Here is a 22,524-nt window from a genome sequence, read left to right as displayed (position 1 = left end):
GGGGATCACAGGCATTCAACCATCAATAACACATAAGATGACCCCACCTGAGTCGTGGGGAGGGCGGCCCAGGGGCCTGAAAGAGACCCTAGCTACGGGCAAAGGGGCAAAGCTTCCAGAGGGCGGTGATATTCAGACTGGGCCGGGGTTGGCCAGATTAGGAGCAGGGAAAGGTGTTCCAGTTGGAGGGAACAGCATGAGGGAGAGCTCTGCGGCTGGAGGGGACTTGGGGCTAAGAGGCCAGTGTGAGAGGTGGGGAGTCCAGTGGGGGCATCTGAAGGACCTGGAATCATGGTGAGGAGTGTTCATTTGATCTCACATGGATGTGTGTTTCTCAGGCAGGACGGCCGGCCTAAGGTGTCAGTGGCAGAGCCTGGACCCAGCCCAGGGGCCTTGTCTGTAGGTCCTGACTTGCTCCAGGGCAGGGTTGCAGCAAGAGCTGGTCTGGTGCTGTTCCAGGAGTCACCAGGGAGATGGGGGAGCTGTGGGTTGGTTGTGGGGCAGGCTCAGCCTCCCTGTTACTGGGAGGGGAAACTGAGACTTTGGGCAAACTTCTGCTGAATGAGCTTCTGTGTGAGATCCAAGAAAAGCCTTCTCCTCCTCAGACTTTCCAACTGTCAGGAACCAGCCCTGGGAAATAGGGGAGGGTCATTTTCACACCCTCTCCCCATCCCAGATGTGGTAGAAGCAGAACGGATTCAGGCCAGATGTTGGGGATCCATAGGCCCAGCAAGTTGCATGGGGGTGGAGGGGGCCATGTTTGGAGTTCTGCTGTTTGAAAATGAGCCCTAACTGGGTTGCTGCTCTGGTTTTCTCTGCTTTGACACTGTGGCCAAGAGACCCTGGGGATGCGCTTTTGGGCTCTGCTCACATCTAAAGAGAGAGGCAGGAAGCCCGGGCCTCAATTATGACAGTACCTGGGTTTTGCTTCCAAGGTAACCTTGGCAAATTGTTCTCAGCCTACTCTCTGTCCCCTCTGCCTGGAACCCAGGCTCCGTATCTGGCACCTTGGGCTCGTGGACTGCTGGGGAGTGTTCTAGATACGTGAGAAAGCCTAGTAGGAACAAAGCCCCTGTGACCCCATCAGAAACGCTGGGTGCCTGTGCTCTGGGTGAGGATGGGGTCATCTCAGTGTGGCTGCGTCCCCCAGATCAGAGGCCTGGCTGGCTGTGGTTTGCCTTTGATTAATAAAAAATGGGGAAGCAAATCAATGACCCCCTCACAAATGCAATTCAGACAGTAGGAAAAAAATCTCTCTTGAGGCTTGGGGGCCTCTTCTTCCTGAAAAGATTGGAACACACAGAAAGTGTTGGCCTGAGATCCCCCCCACCCCCCAAAATCCCGGTGGGAACTGCGCATTTATGCTCGAACAGGGGAGGGGACTCTGAATATTTAAGTTAAAAACTGACGATATGTGGGGCCACGAGGAGGGGCTGGGAAGAACAAGGGGGCCGTTTGTCCCTGAGGTCCCTTCCCCAGTGGGACCCTTGGGAACTGTCTCTACCTGGCTCCTCACCCTCTTGATGGGGATATTCTGGAAACCAAATGGTTTCCCCAGGTGCCTGCTAGTCTGGCTGAATCAGAATCTCCCCGGAGGCTGGCTAAATGCAGATTCCTGGGCCCCTCCCATCCTGAGATCCTGATGCAGAGAGGAGGGGCCAGGAATAAGGTTTTATAAGCAGCTCCCAAGGCCGTGGTGACGGGCATCCGAGTGTGGAGACACTGCTCTGGAGTGTAAGGCGGCAGCGAAGCATGGAGGACACAGCTCTGGGGTCACTTCAATCCCAGCCCAGTGCTTACTGTGTAACACTGGGCAGGGGACGTCCTTCTCTGGACCTCGAGTCCTTGTCTGTGAATGGTGATAAAATGGTGTGCAGCAGCTTCCCGGGGTTGCACGAGGTGTGCATAATGTTATCATTATTGTTATTGTTGTTCCTGGGAGGGAGGAAGGGGAGGCGACAGCTTTTGAATTTATTGCCATCTAAATGACTCCAGTTCTTATTGCCTCGAGTGCACACTGTGGGGCGTGGTGCCCTTCCCTTGTGTGCTGAGGGAAACCACCCTCCAGATCAGGGCCGGTCAGAGCTGGACCCACGGGCCTCCTCATACCAGGTCTGGGTGTGGCCCAGTGGGGTGGGCAGGTTAGCCTGTGGGAGGAGGGTCTTGGGATGCCTGGTCAAGGTGAGTGCGATGACCCTGCTCCGTTTCTCCTGGGGACAGCCCCTCCTGACCACCCAGGCGGAGGGGCTGGCTCCCTCCTCGGTCATCTCCTTTGGGCCATCTGGTCGGCTCTGGTGGCCGCACAGCGAGGCTCCTAGTGATATGTTTACTTGTCCGTTTCCTCTTTGGGGCTGAGTTCTCTGAGGAGGGCCCTCTGTCTTCTCTTTACACTTAGGCCAAAGCCAGACCCAGCCTGTAGATCCGCCGCTCAGGGTGAGATGGGAACATGGGCTGTGGCTGTTGTTTTTCCCTGCCCCCTGCTCCACGCTCACCCTCGGTTCCCTGGTTCCCTCGGTCGGGGACGAGACTGTGACCCTGGCCTGGCCATCCCCCTGGCTAGAGGGCTTGGTGGGTGTCGTCATGTGACCCAAGGCAGGCCAATGAGATGTAATCCTGGGACAAGGGCTCAGATAAGGGGGAAAGTGAAGCTCTTTTCTGCTGGCAGTCAAGGCTGGTAGGGTATAAGGTAAAAGGTCAACCACGTGGACAGCCTGGGCAAAGATGAAGCCAACATAGTAGAGAACACTGCTGAGAGATGGAGTGAGACAGAGAAAAAGAGACGACATTATTGGAACACCTGGATCCAGCTTTGCCTGAAGTAGTCTCTGCCTTCTGGCTTACAGAAGATTGAGTTGGGTTTCTGTACTTGCAACTAGCTCTGACTGATACAGAAAGCTTGTTTCACCATTCTTCTGTCCATCTGTCCACCCAGCCAGCCCACATTTACTGAACTCCTGCTCCACGCCAGCCCCTATGCTGGAACCTCAGCCCTCACAGACTGAAGGGGGAAGTGACAAGGTGACACAAGCTTCTTACCTCATGGGAAACTAGGAGCTGACACAGAGGTGAGCCCTGGAGGCTGTGGGCGTGAGAGTCTCTGTGTTGTGGGGAGGGGGAATCCGGGCAGGCTTTGTGGAGGAGGTGACCTTTGGGCTGGGCTTTGAGGCACAGGCAGGATTTCACTGGTTTGAGGATCAGGGAGGGGACCTTTCAGAGCAGAAGGGGTCACAAAAAAGCAGGTAGAAAAGACGAGGAACACTTGAACCCTGCTGCCTTGGGTGGAGGGGTTGAGATTTTGTGAACTGCTGGGACATATGTAATAGCAGTACTGCTACTGATGATCAGTAACCAACATTTGTTGAGCAAGCACCGTGGTAGCTCTTGATGTTTATTTTCTCATTGATTCTCTCCGCCTCCCTGTAGGAGAAGCATGTGCATTATCTCCATTTTAGAGACGAGGAAACTGAAGCCCAGAGAAGTGACGACCTTCTCAAAGTTTTGCAGAGGCCAAGTGTGCCAACCAGTCTCTCTGATTTCCATCCCAAGTTCTTAACCGCTCAGGCCCACGTGGACTCTTTGCAGCTCTGCATTTTTAGCCACGTCTTCCTAAATGCCTTGGCAGGAGGTTGGGGTGGAGGCCAAAGAAGCAGCCCTGGCCATTTCTGGAGTTTCCAGTGCTGGGGAGTGAGTGGGAGGGGGCTTGCCCTGTAGGCAGTTTCCCAAGATGGCGCTGGAGACTCTCGAAGTGATTGCTGTGGGACCCTCCAACCCGTCTGCCTTCCTCCAGCCTGAGCCCTCCCACTTCCCATCTTTGCCACAGCAACCAGAGTGATGGAACTTTTGAGGGTGTATATGCTCAGTTCTCTCTGTTGCGGAACAGTCTTCAATGGCTCCCTATTGCCCTTGGGTAAAATCCAGGCCCTTTCCCTTTGCCTACAGGCTCTTCAGTCCCTGGCCCTGCCCACTGCTCAGCTTCTTTTTTGGAGCCCAGCGTCACACTGAACCATGGCCACCCTCCCCTCTGAGCTTCAGGAGGCACACTGCCTTTCCACCTTCCAGAGTCAGCCCAGGTGTGCCTTCTGGCCCAGGTATCCCCTTTCAGTGGGGCTTGGGGTCCTCTTTGGGCTTATACTTCCCCCATCACAGCACTTTCCTTGCCGCATTGCCATTGGGTGTATGTCTGGCTTTCCAATTAAAGACTGCAAACCCCTTGAGAGCAGAAATCAGGACCCTGGCCACCTCCATCTCCCCGATGGCCACTCAGGCCGTGGCACACAGGGGCTCATGGTGAGCGGATAGATGCACGGCCCCAGCTTTCTTCACCACTTCAAGGACCACCCTCCTTTCCTGGACACCGGTTAGAAAGGAGAAGAGAAAGAGGCATCCCGGCTCACTCCAAAAGCTGGCCTGCAGGTTACTCTCCTGTTAAAGCAGAGGTGACCCCTTGAGTCTTGCTGGGCTGGCCGGCCTGACAGCCACGGCTGCCTGAGTCCAATGCTCAGAGGAGGGCTGCCGGGAGGGAGGGATGGAGGGGACGAGAGGGTCACTTCCTGATTGGGAGCAGGACAATGACATGGATGGGGGGGCGTGGAATGGCTCTGCTGTTGCCCTTTGCTTGGCTGGTGAACTTGTCGCCTTTCAGCCTGCCGCCCTGCCAGAGCTCCTGAAAACACAGGCCTGACCCCCATGCCCTCTCCCCCTGCCCTGGAGACCCCCTGACCTGACAGGTCCCATGGGACAGACAGCGCCACTCAGCCAAGGGTGTGTCTGTCTTGCTCACTGGGGGATCCATAGAATCTAATATGGTACCTGACGTTTAGCAGGTGCCCAATGTGTCTTTTTTTTTTTTTTAATTAATTAATTTTATTTTTGGCTGTGTTGGGTCTTCGTTTCTGTGCGAGGGCTTTCTCTAGTTGCAGCGAGCGGGGGCCACTCTTCATCGCGGTGCCCGGGCCTCTCACTATCGCGGCCTCTCTTGTTGTGGAGCACAGGCTCCAGACGCGCAGGCTCAGTCGTTGTGGCTCACGGGCCCAGTTGCTCCGCGGCATGTGGGATCTTCCCAGACCAGGGCTCGAACCTGTGTCCCCTGCATTGGCAGGCAGATTCTCAACCGCTGCGCCACCAGGGAAGCCCCCTGACGTTTAGCAGGTGCCCAATGTGTCTTATTTCAAGTGTTGCCGGAATGTCAGGCTGTGAGTTCCCACTTCTGATTTGGAAAGAATGGCCTCCATAATTATCTTCTTAGAGAATCTTAAAAAAAATAGATATTTATACAGCCATGTTCATCACAGCGTTATTCACAATAGTCAAAATGTGGAAGCCACCCAAGTGTCCACTGATGGGTGAATGGATAAACAAAATGTGGTCTATACATGCAATGGAATATTAGTCAGCTTTAAAGAGGAAGGAAATCCTGACTCATGTTACACCATGAATGAAGCTTGAGGACATTCTGCTACGTGAAATAAGCCCGTCACAAATGGACAAATACTATGGGATTCCACTTATATGAGGTACCTAGATTATCAAATTCATAGAGACAGAAAGTAGAATGGTGGGTGCCAGGCGCTGCGGGGAGGGGGAAATGGGGAATTGTTTGATGGGGACAGAGTTCCAGTTTTGCAAGATGAGAAGGATTCTGGAGATGGATGGTGGTGATGGTTGCACAACCATGTGAATGGACTTAATGCCACCGAACAGTACACTTAAAAGCGGTTAAAACGGTAAATTTTATGTTTATTTGTAGTTTATGCAATAAAAAATGGAAAAAAAACTTTCTGAATTTTTTATTATGGAGGTTATTTAGCTTTAATTTCTCCAGATGGAAATTTTCAAGCATTTACCGAAAATGGAGAGGATGGTATAATGAGCCCCGTGTGCCCATCACGCAGCTGTGCCAACCATCGCTCATGGTCAGTGTCATTTCACCTCTGTCCCCCACCCCCCTGCTTCCCCTCCCTATTTACTTTGAAGCAAATCCCAGACATCATATTGTTTCATCTGGAAATACTACAGAGTGCAGTTCTAGAAAATAAGGTCTTTCAAAGTGTAACACATAGCTACAATACCTAAAAAACCCAAATCAAACCATCACATTTCTAAGTGCAAATATATTTCATACCTAATTATACATGTAAAACACTTATGCAGTGTCATTACATAATGGTCTCATTTCCAATGGTCTCAATTTACATTTAATAGATAAACATATCTATTTAATATTTAGGGTATTCATATATTAGATACTTAATATATATTTATATTTATGTATTTAATATGTGAAAATATATACAACATGCATCCATATGTGTTTATTTTCATTTGAACCAGCATCTAAATAAGGGCCACACACTGAAATTGACAAGTGCTTTTAATCTGTTCTTAAATAGGCTCCCCGAGTCCCATGTTGTTTTCCTTGCAATGTATTTGTCATGAAGAGTTCCCCTTGGTCTGGATCTTGCCGACTGTGTCCCCTTGGTGGTTTCTAACCTGTTTCTCTTCTCTCTGTATTTCCTGTAAATTGGCATTCGGGTCTAGAGGCTCTTCCAGATTTAAGTTCGCTGTTTTTGGTAAGACGACTTCAGAGGCGTGCTTTTGAAGCACTTTCCCCACCAGGCACAACACCCTCTGGTTTCTCATTTTGGGAGGTCAGCAGCCAGTTGCTCCTCATGGTCCAGACCCATTAATTCATGAGGGGCTGCAAAGTGGATGTAGCCCAGCGCTATCCCTGCTTCATCGATTAGCTGAGATGTTCCTCCTCTATGTTTGGGCACCAGGTTATACAGTTTGACTAGGACAGGTAGAACAGATGCTCCATCCTTTCCCTTTATTTACCATCTTTTACCACCCCCTCTCCCGCCCCCTTATTTTTTTTATTTTTCATTTTTATTTTTATTTATTTTTGTCTGTGTTGGGTCTTTGTTGCTGTGCGCGGGCTTTCTCTAGTTGCAGCGAGCGGGGGCTACTCTTTGATGTGGTGTGCGTGCTTCTCACTGCGGTGGCTTCTCTTGTTGCGGAGCACGGGCTCTAGGCGCGCGGGCTTCAGTAGTTGTGGCTCACGAGCTCAGTAGTTGTGGCTCGCGGGCTCTAGAGCACAGGCTCAGTAGTTGTGGCACACGGGCTTAGTTGCTCCGCGGCTTGTGGGATCTTCCCGGACCAGGGCTCGAACCCGTGTCCCCTGCATTGGCAGGCGGATTCTTAACCACTGCGCCACCAGAGAAGCCCCCGCCCCCTTATTTTTAACTGAGGAGGAATCTGGGGCTCTGAGGCAACATGTGACCCAAATTCTGGGTCACGAAGCAAAGGGCCCAGCTGGGCAAGGGCTACATCCTCTCTATGTTCACCCCTGGTCACTTCTGCAACCCAAGAGGTGAAAGGGCAGATGTAGTGTTGGAACTGACCTTGGGCCGCAGTCTTGACCCTGTTCCCTGAATCCTGCAGACCGCCCCGCGCTCATTGGCTGCGTCGGGTGCATCACCCTCTTTGGCTCAGTGCGAGGGATGTTTGGGGCAGGTCCCAGCAAGCAGTGGACCCTCCTCTCGCCTTACCTCCGGCTGCTCAATGCCCAGGCCGACCATACTTGCTTGCTCTCAGCTTTCGGTTCTGGAGAAGAACCAGGCCTCCCTTTGGCCTCTCTTCCAGGGCAGCCTTGTGGTGGAGGCCCTACCTCGCCTCTGAGCAGCTCCTATGGATGTCACGGAGGCTTTCTTGGTTCTCACTGTGGAAGCCAAGCTCCAATCCTTTGCTGATGTTCTTCAAAACCAAGTCCTGCACCAGGTACTAACATCTCATTCATTGACTGATCATTTTTCTCTTGTTCTTTCTTTCTTTAAAAAAACAAATTTATTTATTTATTTTTATTTTTGGCTGTGTTGGGTCTTTGTTGCTGTGCACGGGCTTTTCTCTAGTTGCGGCGCACGGGCTTCTCATTGGGTGGCTTCTCTTGTTGCAGAGCACGGGCTCTAGGTGCGCGGGCTTCAGTGGTTGTGGCACTCGGGCTCAGTAGTTGTGGCTCGCGGGCTCTAGAGCGTGGGCTCAGTAGTTGTGGCCCACAGGCTTAATTGCTCCGCGGCATGTGGGATCTTCCCAGACCAGGGCTCGAACCTGTGTCCCCTGCATTGGCAGGCAGATTCTTAACCACTGCGCCACCAGGGAAGCCCTTTCTCTTGTTCTTTAAATTTTCTTTTTAAAGACAATTTAACAGTTTCATTGACTATAATTGACGTGCAATAAACTGCACCTATTTGAAGCATACAACTTAACGATGAACTGATAATTTATGGAGCACCTAGTACATATCAGGTACTTGCCTGACTGCCTGTGGGGGTGGAGTAGCTTTGATGTCAGACATCCTGGGTCAGAATCCCAGTTGGAATCCCAGTAACCAGCCCTGTGACCTTGGGCCACTTGTGTCCCTAGGTGAGGCCCTGGGTTCTCATCTGTGACACCTCTTGGGGATAGACTGGGTATTATTCTCAAATTTTCATTCCCTCCTGTCATAGGTTAATACATCCATTCTCTTTGCCACGTGACTTTGCAGTGCCCCCACTGGAGTAGCCAGAGTATAATCCCCAGTCCGCTGAAGTGTGGGCTTGGCCATGTGACTTGCCTTGGCCAGTCTGACATTAGTGGATGTGACAAAAGCGCTGGCTTGATATGTGGTTGGGTTTTTGGCCTGCATGCTTGAGCTTCTGCCATGTGCTACAAGGCAAAATGTCCCAGGTAGCTAGCTGATGGTTCTAGAAGGAGACACTTGTGGAGCTGGCCTGAATCTGACCCATGGCCTGGAGCTAAATCAAGCCGACCCACAGAATGAAGCAGAGTCACCCCAGTTGACCTGCAGACCTATGAGAGAGGAAGAGAAATGTGGCGAGCCACTGGATTGGTGGGGTGGTTTGTTACACAGCAGGATTGCAGCAGAAACCTGACTAATCCACCCGTATAGTAATAGTACCCACCACACAGGACCACAGTGTGGATTAAATGGGATAATATATTTAAACAATTTAATATATTAAAATATTTGTTATAGTCTGGCCTGTAGTAACTCCATAAAATATTAGATATTATTATTTACCAGAATTTTTCTTATGTAAAAATAAGTGTGTTTCTCCAATGTATGACATGACATGCTGATACATTTATTTAACTCTTTGGGTTATTTTTTCTTTTCTAAGCCTTGAAACAAGGAGTGACTGTGTTGCTTACGGAAACACGGACCCACAGCTCACAGCCTGGGGTGTGGATCACAGAATTGAAACGTCTCAGCATTGAGATCCTGAAGTCCCTCTAGTTCACACCCACCCTCACCCAGTTCAGAGACCCTGCCATTCCTGTCCATCTCTGGGGGTTCCTCAACCTCTGCTTGAATGCTTCTAGTGATGGGGAGCTCCCTGCTTCATGTACCAGCCTGTTTAATTTCGGAATCTTTTGCCCTGATGCAGAATGATTCTCTTGGGCAGGGCTGAAGATTATTAATAGATTACTAATAGCAAGAGTACAGGCACTAGGGTCAGACTTTGGTTAGAATTCTGAGTCCCACACTTACTTAATGCTGTGTGACCTTGGGCAAGTGTATTCACCTCTCTGAACCTCAGTGTCTTTCTCTGTAAAGTTGGGTGGGGAGATAGTAAAAAAATTCACCTCCTAGGTGTTGTGAGGGTCAAATGCGAGACACCCAGTAGGTTCTCAGCAGAGGAGGGCATCTAGAGGTTTGCGTTTAAACTAAGGTTCCTGAGACACAAACGTTCCCTCTTGCTATGCAGGAGTTGTGCCCTCATCTCCCCCTTCTGCTTCATGTTTCCCTTCTCTAATTTTTAACTTCTCCCATGGTTGCCCAGGTTGCTCTGGATGAGGCACGGAGAAGCTGTCAGTCCGCTGAGGTGCCCCCAGGGCACGTTTGAGCCTCAGTGGTTGTGTATTAAGTTCTTGTGATGTGCCAGGCACCCGGCTAGAGTCTGGATGTCGCAGCAAACTCTTTGCCCTCATGGAGCCCCTGTTGTGGGGATGAGGGGGGAGATGCGCATTAAACCAACCAACACAGCGCTGAAGGTAAGTGCCATGGAGGGAATTAGGCAGGAAAGGGCAGTGGTAGGGAATGGGGTGGCCCAGTAAGGCTTGGGGAGTTCATTCCTAGGTTACACTAGGAGCAGTGCGGTCTCTGGAACAGGGAAGGGGAGAGTCCTCTTCTCTCTCTGCTCAGGCCAGACGGGCGTGTGCTGCACTGCGCTGGGCATCAGCTGCCCCTTATGGACGTCAGAGCGAAGGGGCAGATGTCCAGAGAGGGGAGACCTGGATGGCGAAGGGACAGGGAACCACGTCACCTTAGTAATCACAAGAACAGCCACCACTTACTAAGGCAGGTGCTGGGCTCTGGGCTCTACACGCATTTTCTCATTGATTCTCACAGTCAGTCCACCTGATACTCGTATCCTCGCCCGCAGAGGAGCTGATGGAGGCTCAGCGTGCCTGAGTTCACAGAGAGAAGCGGAAGAGACAGGACTGGAGCCCAGGTCTCTCGGGCTCAGAGCTGATGCTCGCGATCTGTGTGTGGAGCTGTGGTCGCATTGGTCCATTTCACGGTATCAGTAGCCCACTGTGGTCAGTTTCAGGCTACTGAAGGGAATGTGGTGGGGACAAAAGTGACAAGACTTGGTGTTGGATGGGACCAAGGGGAGTCGACAGGTTCTAGATCCTGCAGCTACAAAGATGAGGGTCCCGGGGAGGCTTGTGGACCCCTTGGAATCTGAGCCTGTACCTGTCATTCCTTTGTAGATGTTAACTGAGTTCCAGCCTCTTCTAGGCCCCGGGGGCCTCTGCTCTCATGGTGCCCTGGTCTGGGAGCGCTGGTCTCAGCAGCCATCACCAGTCACGCCCATTGCAGTGGGCTCTCTCCAAGGTCAGGAAAGGGGCCGGGGGCATCGGGGGGCCGGGCCTTGTCACAGTGAAGAGCCTGGGGCTGGACCCACACACACCTGGGTTGGCGTCCCAGCCCTACCACTCCCAAGCATGTGATCTTGGGTGTGACATCCTCCCTCTCTGGGCCTCAGTTTCTCCCTTCGTCAAATGCAGAGGTGGGACCTGTGAGCTCTGAGGTCGTCTCGGCTTGGACCTTCCTCCTTCCATTGACGCTGTGTGTGGAAGCCCAGCCTGACGTGGGGATGCGGGACGTGGGGCTCCTGCCTGCCTGCGCTTCCCCGCCTCTCCTCCCGCTGCATTGCTATTTAAAGTGACGGTGGTTTGGCTCGCTCTTTTTTTAAAATCCATTCCCGTACTCGAGCTGAGTTCCACAAGGCCAGCTGTCACCACTAAAAATGTCTGTCGTGTGACAGCCACCAGTGAGGAGGTGGAAGGAGGCAGGAGGCCCTGGATGGGACCACAGCGTGGCTGGATTTAAAAAAAAAAAACCAAAAAGCAAAAAACAGCACTGCAAGGAAGAAACAAAAGCTGGGAGGAGGGCTGCTCTTTCCTCTTTGTCCAGCCCTCCTTTGCCAGCTCCTTGCTGGCCCTGCTGGAGAGCTGATAGCAGCAGGTACCCTGTCACTGTGGGGACAGGCCGGGGGTGGGGGGTGCAGGGTCCTGGCACGTGGGCTCTCAGCCCCCAGCCCCTCCCCACGCCGGGCTTGGTGGGCGCTATGCCCCTTCAGGTCCTCCCAGCGGCCCTCCCTGCATCCTCATCCCACTCACACGGGAAACGGAAGAAGTGACCGACCAAGGCTGCTGTCCAGTGGCGAACGGATGCAGGGCTTCCCCAGGGAGGGAAGGAAACGTTGGATGAGCCCCTCCTGGGTCAAATGCTTCCGTGAGTCACTTTTCAAGTGATTAAATGTTCACAATAAACTTGAAAAGGAGCCTCCATTCCCCACATTTTACTGATAGGGAAACTGAGGCTCGCCAGGCGGAGCACCTGGCCTAAGGCAGCGTGGTGGGAGATGGGAGCACAGGCAGGCTGGGTGGGACTCCTGGCTTGGGACACTCTTACAATGTGTGAGCAAGTGATTCTCTGGCCTCAACCTCCCCAGCTATGAAATGGGGCAATAGCACAACTGCTTCCCAAAGATGTGAGGGTGAAATAAAACCAGGCATATCAAATAGTGGGTAAGGTGACTGGGGCATAGAATGTGCTGGAAGGTCAGGAGCTGGGACAGGATCCGGGGCTGACAGATTCTAGAGGCCAAGTTCTTTCCGCTGCACGTTTGTGGCCTCTCAGGGCTGCTGGGAGCAGGGCCTGGAGGAGCCCTGGGCGTAGGTGGGGGGTAAGAGGTGGTCATTCCCTGCTCTCCCTACCCCCAACACCTAGGTGTGGCCCCTTTGGCCCCTTGGGGGGCTGTGAGTTTCGTGACCATGAATCTGAAGCTGTAGCTTCTCTGATGGGGGCTCCTGGCCCTCAGACTGTCTGGGATGTTTTACAGCAGGGAGGGGCAGGCAAGCAGAGACCCACACGGACAGAGACTTTTTGAAAAGAAAAAGGAAATGATACAATTATTGGAGAAAAACTCCAAAGAAGATTTCTGTGTCTCTGGAATTGCTTCCTCCCTGTCTTCTCAGGGCTCTCCTGGCCTCACTTCTTCCTGCTCAAAGAAAGAGGTTCAGGGAAGTCATTTAGACTTTAGTATAATTATAGTAGCTATCACGTATGGAGCAACTACTCTGTGCCAGTACCTCTTCTAGGTGTTTTCCTCTTAAAAGGCTTTGCTTGTCCCTCTGGAAGGTATGTGTCCATCTATTAAAAGGTCTTTTAGACATTCATTTCTTTATTCACTCAACAAGGATTTATTGAGCGTGAAGTTGTGCCAGGTTCAATACCGGGTGCGATATCAACAAGCCCTGGACAGGGTGTGGAGGTGCACACAGCCGGGCAGGTGAGAGCAACTAACTCTGTTATGATTTGCACTCTTCCCCTCGGCATCTATGACACTCCTCCGACAAGGCGTTGGGGCGGGATATGGCCTGCTGCTCACAGGGTGACATTGCAGTGGGAGGGACACACAATCATCAGCCAATACACACTTAAAATGATGGCAGTCAGTGACAGGATTATGAATAAAAATAAAGCAGGTGAGGGAATGAGAGTGATGGAAAGGGGGCAGTTTTACTAAGGTTGGTCAGGGAGAGCCTCTACAGAAAGGTGATTTAAAAAATTTATTTATTTAATTAAAAATTTTTTCAAGTTTTTTTTTTTTGGAATAAATTTATTTATTTATTTAATTTATTTTTGGCTGCTTGGGGTCTTCATTGCTGCACGCAGGCTTTCTCAGTAGCAGCGAGTGGGGGCTGCTCTTCGTTGCAGTGCGTGGGCTTCTCATTGCAGTGGCTTCTCTTGTCGTGGAACACGGGCTCTAGGTGCGTGGGCTTCAGTAGTTGTGGCACGCAGGCTCAGTAGTTGTGGCTCGCGGGCTCTAGAGCACAGGCTCAGTAGTTGTGGCGCATGGGCTTAGTTGCTCCGCGGCATGTGGGATCTTCCCGGACCAGGGCTCGAACCCGTGTCCCCTGCATTGGCAGGCGGGTTCTTAACCACTGTGCTGCCAGGCAAGCCCTTTTTTAAAAATTGAATGAAAGATTCTTTAAATTCTATAGTGCTTTACAATCTTCAAGAGTTTTCACACACTTGATTTCATAAATCCATAATAACCCTTTTTTTCCCATTCTTATACTGCCCCTCCCCCCCATCCCTCTCCTCACTGGTAACCACTAGTTTGTTCTGGATATCTGTGAGTCTGCTTCCTTTTTGTTTTATTCACTAGTTTGCTGTATTATTTTTAGAGTCCACATATAAGTGATATCATACCGTATTTGTCTTTCTCCGTCTGACTTACTTCACTTAGCATAATGCCCTCCAAGTCCATCCATGTTGCTGCAAATGGCAAGATTTCATTCTTTTTTAATGGCTGAGTAGTATTCCATTGCATATATATATATATATATATATATACCACAACTTTATCCATTCATCTGTTGATGGACACTTGGGTTACTTCCATATCTTGGCAATTGTAAATAATGCTGCTATGAGCATTGGGGTGCATGTATCTTTTCGAATTAGTGTTTTCATTTTGGGGCGCTATATACCCAGGAGTGGAATTGCTGGCTCACATGGTAGTTCTTTTTAGTTATTTGAGAAACCTCCATACTGTTTTCCACAGTGGCTGCACCGATTTACATTCCCACCAACAGTGTACAAGGGTTCCCTTTTCTCCACATCTTTGCCAATATTTATTATTTGTGTTCTTTTTGATGACAGCCATTCTGACAGGTGTGAGGTGATATCTCACTGTGGTTTTGATTTGCATTTCCCTGATAATTAGCAATGTTGAGCATCTTTTCATGTGCCTGTTGGCTATCTGCATTTCTGCTTGGAAAAATGTCTATTCAGTTCTTCTGCCCATTTTTTATTTGGGTTGTTTGTTTTTTTTGATGTTGAGTTGTATGAGCTGCTTATATATGTTGGATATTAACTCCTTATTTGTCATATTGTTTGCAAATATCTTCTCCAATTCAGTAAGTTGTCTTTCTGTTTTTTTCAATGAAAACGGTGGAGACTTTTTAAAAAAAGCATCCATCCATTTATTTATACATTTATTCACCAAAAAAGGTGAATATATAGAGCATTCATGTGGTTCAAAACCCAGAAGAGAGAAAAAGTTAAAAAGGAAAGCCCTTCTCTCACCTCTGCTCCTATCTGCCTGATTCCCTATCCCAATAATCACTGTTCTTAGTTTTTAAAGAATCTTTCAGATTTTCTTTTGGTAGATACAGTTATACCTTGGAGATATTGCGGGTTCGGTTCCAGGCCCCTGCAATAAAGCGAATATTTCAATAAAGCGAGTCACGGGTATTTTTTGGTTTCCCAGTGCACATAAAAGTTATGTTTACACTATACCACAGTCTATTAAGTGTGCAGTAGAATTATGTCTAAAAAAACCAATGTACAGGGGCTTCCCTGGTGGCGCAGTGGTTGAGAATCTACCTGCCAGTGCAGGGGACACGGGTTTGAGCCCTTGTCCGGGAAGATCCCACATGCCGCGGAGCAACTAAGCCCGTGTGCCACTACTACTGAGCCTGTGCTCTAGAGCCCGCGAGCCACAACTACTGAGCCCGAGTGCCACAACTACTGAAGCCCGTGCGCCTAGAGCCCATGCTCTGCAACAAGAGAAGCCACTGCAATGAGAAGCCCACGCACCACAACGAAGAGTAGTCCTTGCTCGCCGCAGCTAGAGAAAGCTCGCGCGCAACAACGAAGACCCAACGCAGCCAAAAATAAATAAATAAATAAATAAAGATTTATATTTAAAACAAAACAAAACAAAAAACAATATACACCCCTTAATTCAAAATACTTTGTTGCCAAAAAATGCTAACCATCATCTGAGCCTTCAGCAATTAATTTTTTTGCTGGTGGAGGGTTTGAAATATTTCGAGAATGGCCAAAATGTGACACAGAGACACGAAGTGAGCCAATGCTGTTGGAAAAATGGCACTGATAGACTTCCTTGATGCAGGGTTGCCGCAAACCTTCAATTTGTAAAAGACGCAATAACTGTGAAGTGCAATAAATCGAAGCACAGTAAGACGAGGTGTCCCTGTTGGAGAAAATATAAATATTCTATTCAAACGAAAAAGCCGGCACACAGTGGGCACTAACATTTGGACTGAGGCCTGGATGAGAAGGAGCCAAACCAGGGAGGCTTCCTGGGGAGGGCAGGCACGTGAGCCAGGGCCCAGGTGGTGGATGGGGCTGAGCACACAGGCATGGGCAGGGGTTAGAGCGTCCAGGGCCAGTGGTCCATGGTGAGAAAGAAGGCTACCGGCCAGGAGGCCACTGCAGGTGGGGCCTGACTTGATGGGACACAGGTTTTAACAGGATCCCTCTGGCTGCTCTGGGGGCGAGGGCAGGTGCAGGGAGACCGTTGGGAAGTCGAGAATTCGTACCCAAGAGCCACGGTTCACTGAATGTTTAGTGTACACATGTATTTTCCATTAACACCCCTGGGAGCAGGTGCTATTATTACCTTTCCTGTGCAGATGAAGGAACTGTGGCACAGAGAGGTTGATTAGCCTGTGGAAGGTCACACAGCCGTGAGGGGCAGAGGTGGGACAGAAGCAAGACAGAAGCTTAGGTCATCTGACTGGGAGCCTGAGCTTTTAAACCCTGCACCCACCGGCCTCTCTGAATGGCTGCGCTGGGTGCTAGCAGAAAGTTGAAGGTCACGCAGCAGGGAAGGGGGGAAGTGGGACTCGCCCTCACGTCTGCCAGGTTCTCCATCAGTACAGTGTTGGGCAGTGATACCCTCCTGGACCTGCTGTACTAGAGTCACCTGGACAGCTTGCCAAACAGCAGATTCCTGGGCCTGGGCCAGACCGGCAGAATCAGAGCCTCTGGGGTGGGGCCTGGAAACCTGCATTTAAAACCAGGGATTTCCCCCCACCCCCCACCCCTTACCCTACCCCAGCCCTTATGGACATCCTGAAATCTGAGACCCAAGGTGGCTGGGGGTGGGAACTCACCGGCTCAGTCAGCTCAAATATTTCCCCCCTGGGGTCTAAGCCCAGCCCAGACCTCGCCGGGAGGATGGGTGGCAGCGTCCGTGCTGGTCTCTGCGGGCCAGAGTGGAGTTCTGGGCCTGGCATCACCCCTCCGCCCAGAAGCTGATCCTCGGTGGTGGGAGCTGCCAGCCCTGTCTGCCTTGGAGAGTAGCCCCGCCACCTCCAATGATGCTTCTGCTTGCCTCCCCTCCCCCACCTCGAATCCTCAAGTGCAGGGACCCCCCCCCACCCTCACTTAGCTCTGAACCCCACCCCAGCACAGGACCTGGAGCATTGTAGGGCTGGGTCAGCATCCTTGAAATGAACCAAGGCTCTTGGGCATGTGTGTAAAGCCTGTTGTCACCTGTCTGGTGACACTCCCTTTACCCCCCACGCACATGCTGCTTTTCCTTTATAGGGAAAATGCAAGCGAGAGCACCTAGCTGGGCACCCAGGCATCAACACGCCCACCTTTTCCAGCTTTTGTGCCGCTGCCCTCTGATGCCCCCTCCCGCTGGGCACACACCTGCCTCTTCTCTAGGGCTCAGGACTCACTAGGGTCTCAGGGCCGAGCTCGCTCCGCTGTATCCCGCCTCTGTTGGGTGTTGCTCTGATCCTGAGTGTGGGACAGCAGACTCACCACTGGGGACAGGAGGACCTGCGGGCTGTGGGTCTCCTGGCAGGGGCAGAGGTGGCCTAGACCCAGGCCCCTGGGCCCCTGTCCCAGTGCTCTTTCCCCTTTTACCGAGTTAATTTTGGGGGCGTAAGTTTCCCCTCTCTAAACTGGGGCCCATCGCTGTATCTCTTTGCACTTTAGTCTCCTCATCTGTGACACGGCGTCAGTGTGGTGTCACTTGTGGGTCACATGGGGTGGCGAGGCCTTGACATAGGCCAGGCACCCGGCCAGTGCTCAACAGCCGTGAGCGTTGTTATCCGGGTCGTCAGGGCCTCTAGTTCCTGGGGCCCTGGGAGACAAGGCACCTCGGATGTTCTGGAAGCCCCACCCCCCCCCAGGCTAAGTGGCTTGACGTGGCCTCGGGGCCAGGAAGCGGCAAAACCTCATTCAAGTGCGGAGAAAAGGGAACCCTCTTACACTGTTCGTGGGAATGTAAATTGGTGCAGCCATTATGGAAAACAGTGTGGAGGTTCCTCAAAAAATTAAAAATAGAGTTGCCATATGATCCAGCAATCCCACTCCTGGGCATATACCCAGACAAAACTATAATTTGAAAAGATACATGCACCCCTATGTTCATAGCAGCACTATTTACAATAACCAAGACATGGAAACAACGTAAATGTCCATTGGCAGATGAATGGATAAAGAAGATGTGGTATGTATACACACACACACACACACACACACACACACACACACACTGGAATATTACACAGCCATAAAAAGAATGAAATAATGCCATTTGCAGCAACATGGATGGACCTAGTGATCATCGTAATAAGCAAAGTAAGTCAGAAAGTGAGACAAATAACATATGATATCACTTACATGTGGAATCTAAAATACGACACAAATGAACATATCTACGAAACAGAATCAGACTCACAGACCTAGAGAACAGACTTGTGGTTGCCAAGGGGGAGGAGGGTGGGAGAGGGAAGGATTGGGAGTTTGGGATTAGCAGATGCAAACTAGTATATATAGGATGGCTAAACAACAAGGTCCTACTGTATAGCACAGGGAACTGTATTCAATATCCTGTGATAAACCATAAGGGAAAAGAATATGAAAAAAGAATATATATATGTATAACTGAGTCACTTCGCTGTACAGCAGAAATTAACACAACATTGTAAATCAATTATACTTCAATTAAAAAAAAAAACCCCACATTCAAGCCCAGGCTCTCTTACCCAGAGCCTGTGTTCCTTACTAGGGATCTAGAATCAGAAGGCGCCTCCTCCTCCATCCAACCATCCATCCCTCCCGCCATCCCTCCATCCATCTCTCCATCCATCCCTCTATCCCTCCCTCCCTCCATCCCTCTATCCATCCCTCCATACATCCCTCCATCCCTCCATCTCTCCGTCCCTCCCTCCATCCATCCATCCCTCCATCCCTCCCTCCATCCATCCATCCCTCCATCCATGCTTCCATCCATCCATTCATTCATTTGACAAGTGTTGATTGAGTGCCCACTGTGTGCCATTTCAGTGGCCTTCTCCCAGTGGTGACAGATGGCCCTGAGCCAGCCACACTCTGCATGTAGTGAGGGGCTGCCGAGATACCGTGTTGTCTGGGTCCCAGGGCCAAGGCCGACCTTTTGTTCCCTGTCTGGGTGGGTGGACTCTGGAGAGGTTCCGTGGACTGACCTCTCCTGGAGGCTCCCGTCGCTGCCCCTGGACCCAGACAGGGTGCCGGGGCCCCTGCTCGTTTAGGGTGGGCCCTGAGTCATCTGTTGCTTCCCTCATGTGTTTATCCAGACACTCGTCACTTCTTCATCTGTGCCCTTATAGTTAATTCTTACCCCCCAATATTTCCCTGGCACACTGTATGTGCCAGGCTGGGAAGCTACAGATCACAGAGCAGCCCTGGGCCTCGCTCCGGGAGGAAAGTGGGGAGGCCTCCAGACCTGCTCAGGGGACAAGGGCTCTGCAGGGCGGGGGAGCCCCAGGTGCCTCCCGCCTCCCATGTGGCAGGGCAGACTTCACAGAGGAGGTGACGTTGGGCTCAAAAGCCTTGTAGGAGGAACGGGACTGCCTGGTGCCCGCCCGAGTGATGAAAAGCCGCCAGGGCCTGGGGACACTTTGGCCATGGTGAGTAGAGGATGAGGGAGGGGCCCTAGGGGCGGCGGGGCTGGGAGGTAAACTCGGGCCAGACTAGCTGGGTTCAGGGATTTGCGGAGGGGCTCAGGGGCCCAGGGCCGGCAGGTGTGACAGAGCGGACCAGAGGCTAGGACCAGAAGGCCTCGAGGCCCAGGTGAGTCTGCAGTGGCCAGGAGCTCACGGAGGCCTGGGGCCACCTGGCTCTGATTCTGTCCCCTGAAGGGGGCTCCTCTGCTGACTGGGCCAAGGGGCTCACATGTGGTCCAGGCAGGCCCCTCCACTGGCCCAGGGGCACCAGCCCACCCTCCTCTCCCAAGGATCTCGACTCCGGAGCAGGGCGGGGCAGGACTAGGAGACTTGGAGGAGAGGGCGGCCGGGAGCTGCCTGATGACAGACTCAACCCCTCTCCTCTGGGTGCTCCCCCAAATCTCAAAATAAATTAGGCAGAATCAAAATCAGACTCTCTTCATCAGGAGAAATTACTCATTTCAAATATTTGCAGCCGCTTGAACTGAAATTTAGCGAGATGAGGACTTAGATGAATAATCTGGGGCCTTTTCAAAGACAGTTTTTACTCAGCATTTTTCCTGATTCCTGAGCCCCGTCCCCATCAGGAGCCACCCTCCTGCCTTCTCTCGTGGGCTGCCTCCTTTCACCCCCATTCCTGGCCTATTTCTCCTCCTCTCCAGCTCTTTTCTCCTTGATTTCATTTGCTAAATCTGCAAATATTCGCTGAGCGCCTCCTCCTGCCTGGTGCCGAGCTTGGCCTTGGGGACCCAAAGTGACGGGCTGGTCCAGCCCCTGCCCACGGGGGAGCAGCTGGGCATCCCTGGCTCAGGACTGGCCCTATCCACAAGCAGGGTGTCCACCCGTTATTTGTCCTGCGTGGCACTTCTTAATATTTGCAAGAAATTCCTTTCCACGCTTTTTACAAAGAAAGCTTATATAACCACCTCTCTGGAGGCCTTTTGGAGGCTGGGAGAAAATCTGGAGAATTCCACCCCCTCCCCTGACCCCTTCCTCCTCCGCGTAGGCTTGTGGTCTTTGGGGTGGGTGGTGTTTGACGAAAGCCAGACCTGAGCTTGACCACCCTCGGCAGCCAGAGCCCTGCAGGAAGTGGACGGCATGCTGGGTGCATCCACTGGAGGAGGGGTGGGATGAGAAAGCAGGAAGGAGACTGAGGCCATTCTTTGAAAGAAGCTTCCAGGCTGGATGTGGAAGCCAAACACACCTCCTGGCTTCCAGGGTCCTGGGCTGTCGTGTCTGCTCTGCCAGCCGTGGGGAGGGAGGGGGCTGTGCTAGTCCTTTCTTCCTTGTTCAGATGGGGAGTATGTGTGAAATAGGAGGGATGGGGGAGGGGGAAGAGGGGGGAGGGAGAAGAAGGGTGAAGATGAGGAGAGAGAAGAGGAAGGACAGAGGGAGAGGGAGTTTTGGCAGGTGAGGGTGTGAGGTCGGGTGGAGGGATAAACCCCACTTGTGAGAACACATGAGGCCTGTGTGAGTTGGTGTCTGTGGGGGACTGTGGGGTGTAGGGTGGATGCCCTTATGAAAACACAAGCATTTGTGCCCCCCGGGGTCCCAGAGGCCTCACCGCTGCGCAATTTCACCCACTTTAGTTCCCTCCTTTCTTCCCCTCTCGGCCATGAGGAGCAACTTTCAGTCCCTGCAATGGAGCAGGCTCATGACTGCCCCAGGGCCTTTGCATATGCTGTCTCTGCTCCTAGAATACTCTTCCTTGACCTGGTCAGCTTGCTGTACTGGATCTCCAGTCTCAGCCTGGTTGTCATGGGGGCCCCAGAGGAGCTTGAGTGGCTTGACAGGCAGCTGGACCAGCTGGGCTGAGGACAGAAGACTGGGAGTGTGTGGATGGGGCTGGAGCCAGGCCTGGAGGGGACCACTGGGTGGAGGGGATGGAGGAGTGAGGAGAGGACCCAGGCCAGAGGCCCAAGGAGCAGACAGTTAGGGGACCTTTAGAGGAGAAGCGGGTTGTAAAGGAGCAGCAGGACGGGCAGAAGACAAAGCTTTTATAGGTCATGAAATCCCTCTCTCTCTCTCACTTGTGGAGATGTGGATAGAGTTAGGACATAGAGTGCTGCCACCAGCATCCAGAACCTGCCCCCCGACCCCCGGGGTGTTCCTTACTGTTCACACCCCCTTTATCTCCCCTAGAGGTAACCCTGATCCTAACTTTTGGAGAAATCACTCCCCTGCCTTCCTTTAGAGTTTGACATCTCTCCCTGTACCAGGATTTAGGTTTGCCTGACTGTGTGACAAGGAAGCAGGCGCCATCCACTTCCTCATCTGTGTGATGGGCCCAGCCTGTGCCACCGTCTCTTGGGGAGAAGGAGGGGGAACAATGTATGAGCGAGGTTTTGCATTTCCTGATGATGGCTCATTGGTTAAATTCTAGGAACCGATGTTATGGCGCTGACGCAGGGAGCCCCCGTTGCTTCGACACAGCTTCCTGGGGCGTCCACCATGCATGTGCCTGGTGCTGCCCAGAGCACGCAGGGCCGAGCGGGGAGCCAGTCAGGCCAGGCGCCTGCTCTCACGGAGCGCACGGTCCTCCTCCCCCCTCCGTCCCACAGCTCTGTTCTGAGCGCCTGCTCTATGTCAGACGCTGGGCTGGGTGCTGGGGGTCAGCAGTGAGGTGGACAGATGGGCCGTCTGCCCCTCCCCCCAGCAGGGAGACAGACTTTCAACACATCATTCCCCAAATAAGTAAATGAAACTGATCTGCCCCAGATCAGGGTGCTCAGATACGGGTCATCTGTGGACCCAGCTTGTTCTGAGGTGGTGGTGAGGGAAGGTCTAGTTGGAGCAAGTCTTAAAGGATCAGGGTTGCCTGCTAAGCACACAGCACCTCATAAATGTTGACTGTTGCTGCCTTAATCCCTTCTTTTGGGGTCTCATCCCTGCAGTGCCCCCGAGTCATCCCCCAAGTTGGTCTCTTGCTCAGTCTGAAGGCAGAGAGACCTGTGGCCTTTGCTGCTGGTCCAGGATTCTGGGAAGCGGGCGTCTCTCCCTCCCTCGGCTGCGAGGGTGAAGGTTGGGACCACTCTGCCTAGCGATGCTCTTGGGAACTCTCTGAAGTCGATAGTTTGGCTGAGGACTCGACTTGAAATGCCATGTGAAGTTTTGGGTCCTTTTGATCTGAAACCAGGGGTTTCCCACCCATGAAGAGGAGGAAGTAGGGAGGAGGCAGGGGCTTAAAACAGA

This window comes from Eubalaena glacialis, chromosome 9, assembly GCF_028564815.1.
Source record: "Eubalaena glacialis isolate mEubGla1 chromosome 9, mEubGla1.1.hap2.+ XY, whole genome shotgun sequence".
Classification (NCBI taxonomy): Eukaryota; Metazoa; Chordata; class Mammalia; order Artiodactyla; family Balaenidae; genus Eubalaena; species Eubalaena glacialis.
This window is presented reverse-complemented; position numbering follows the sequence as displayed.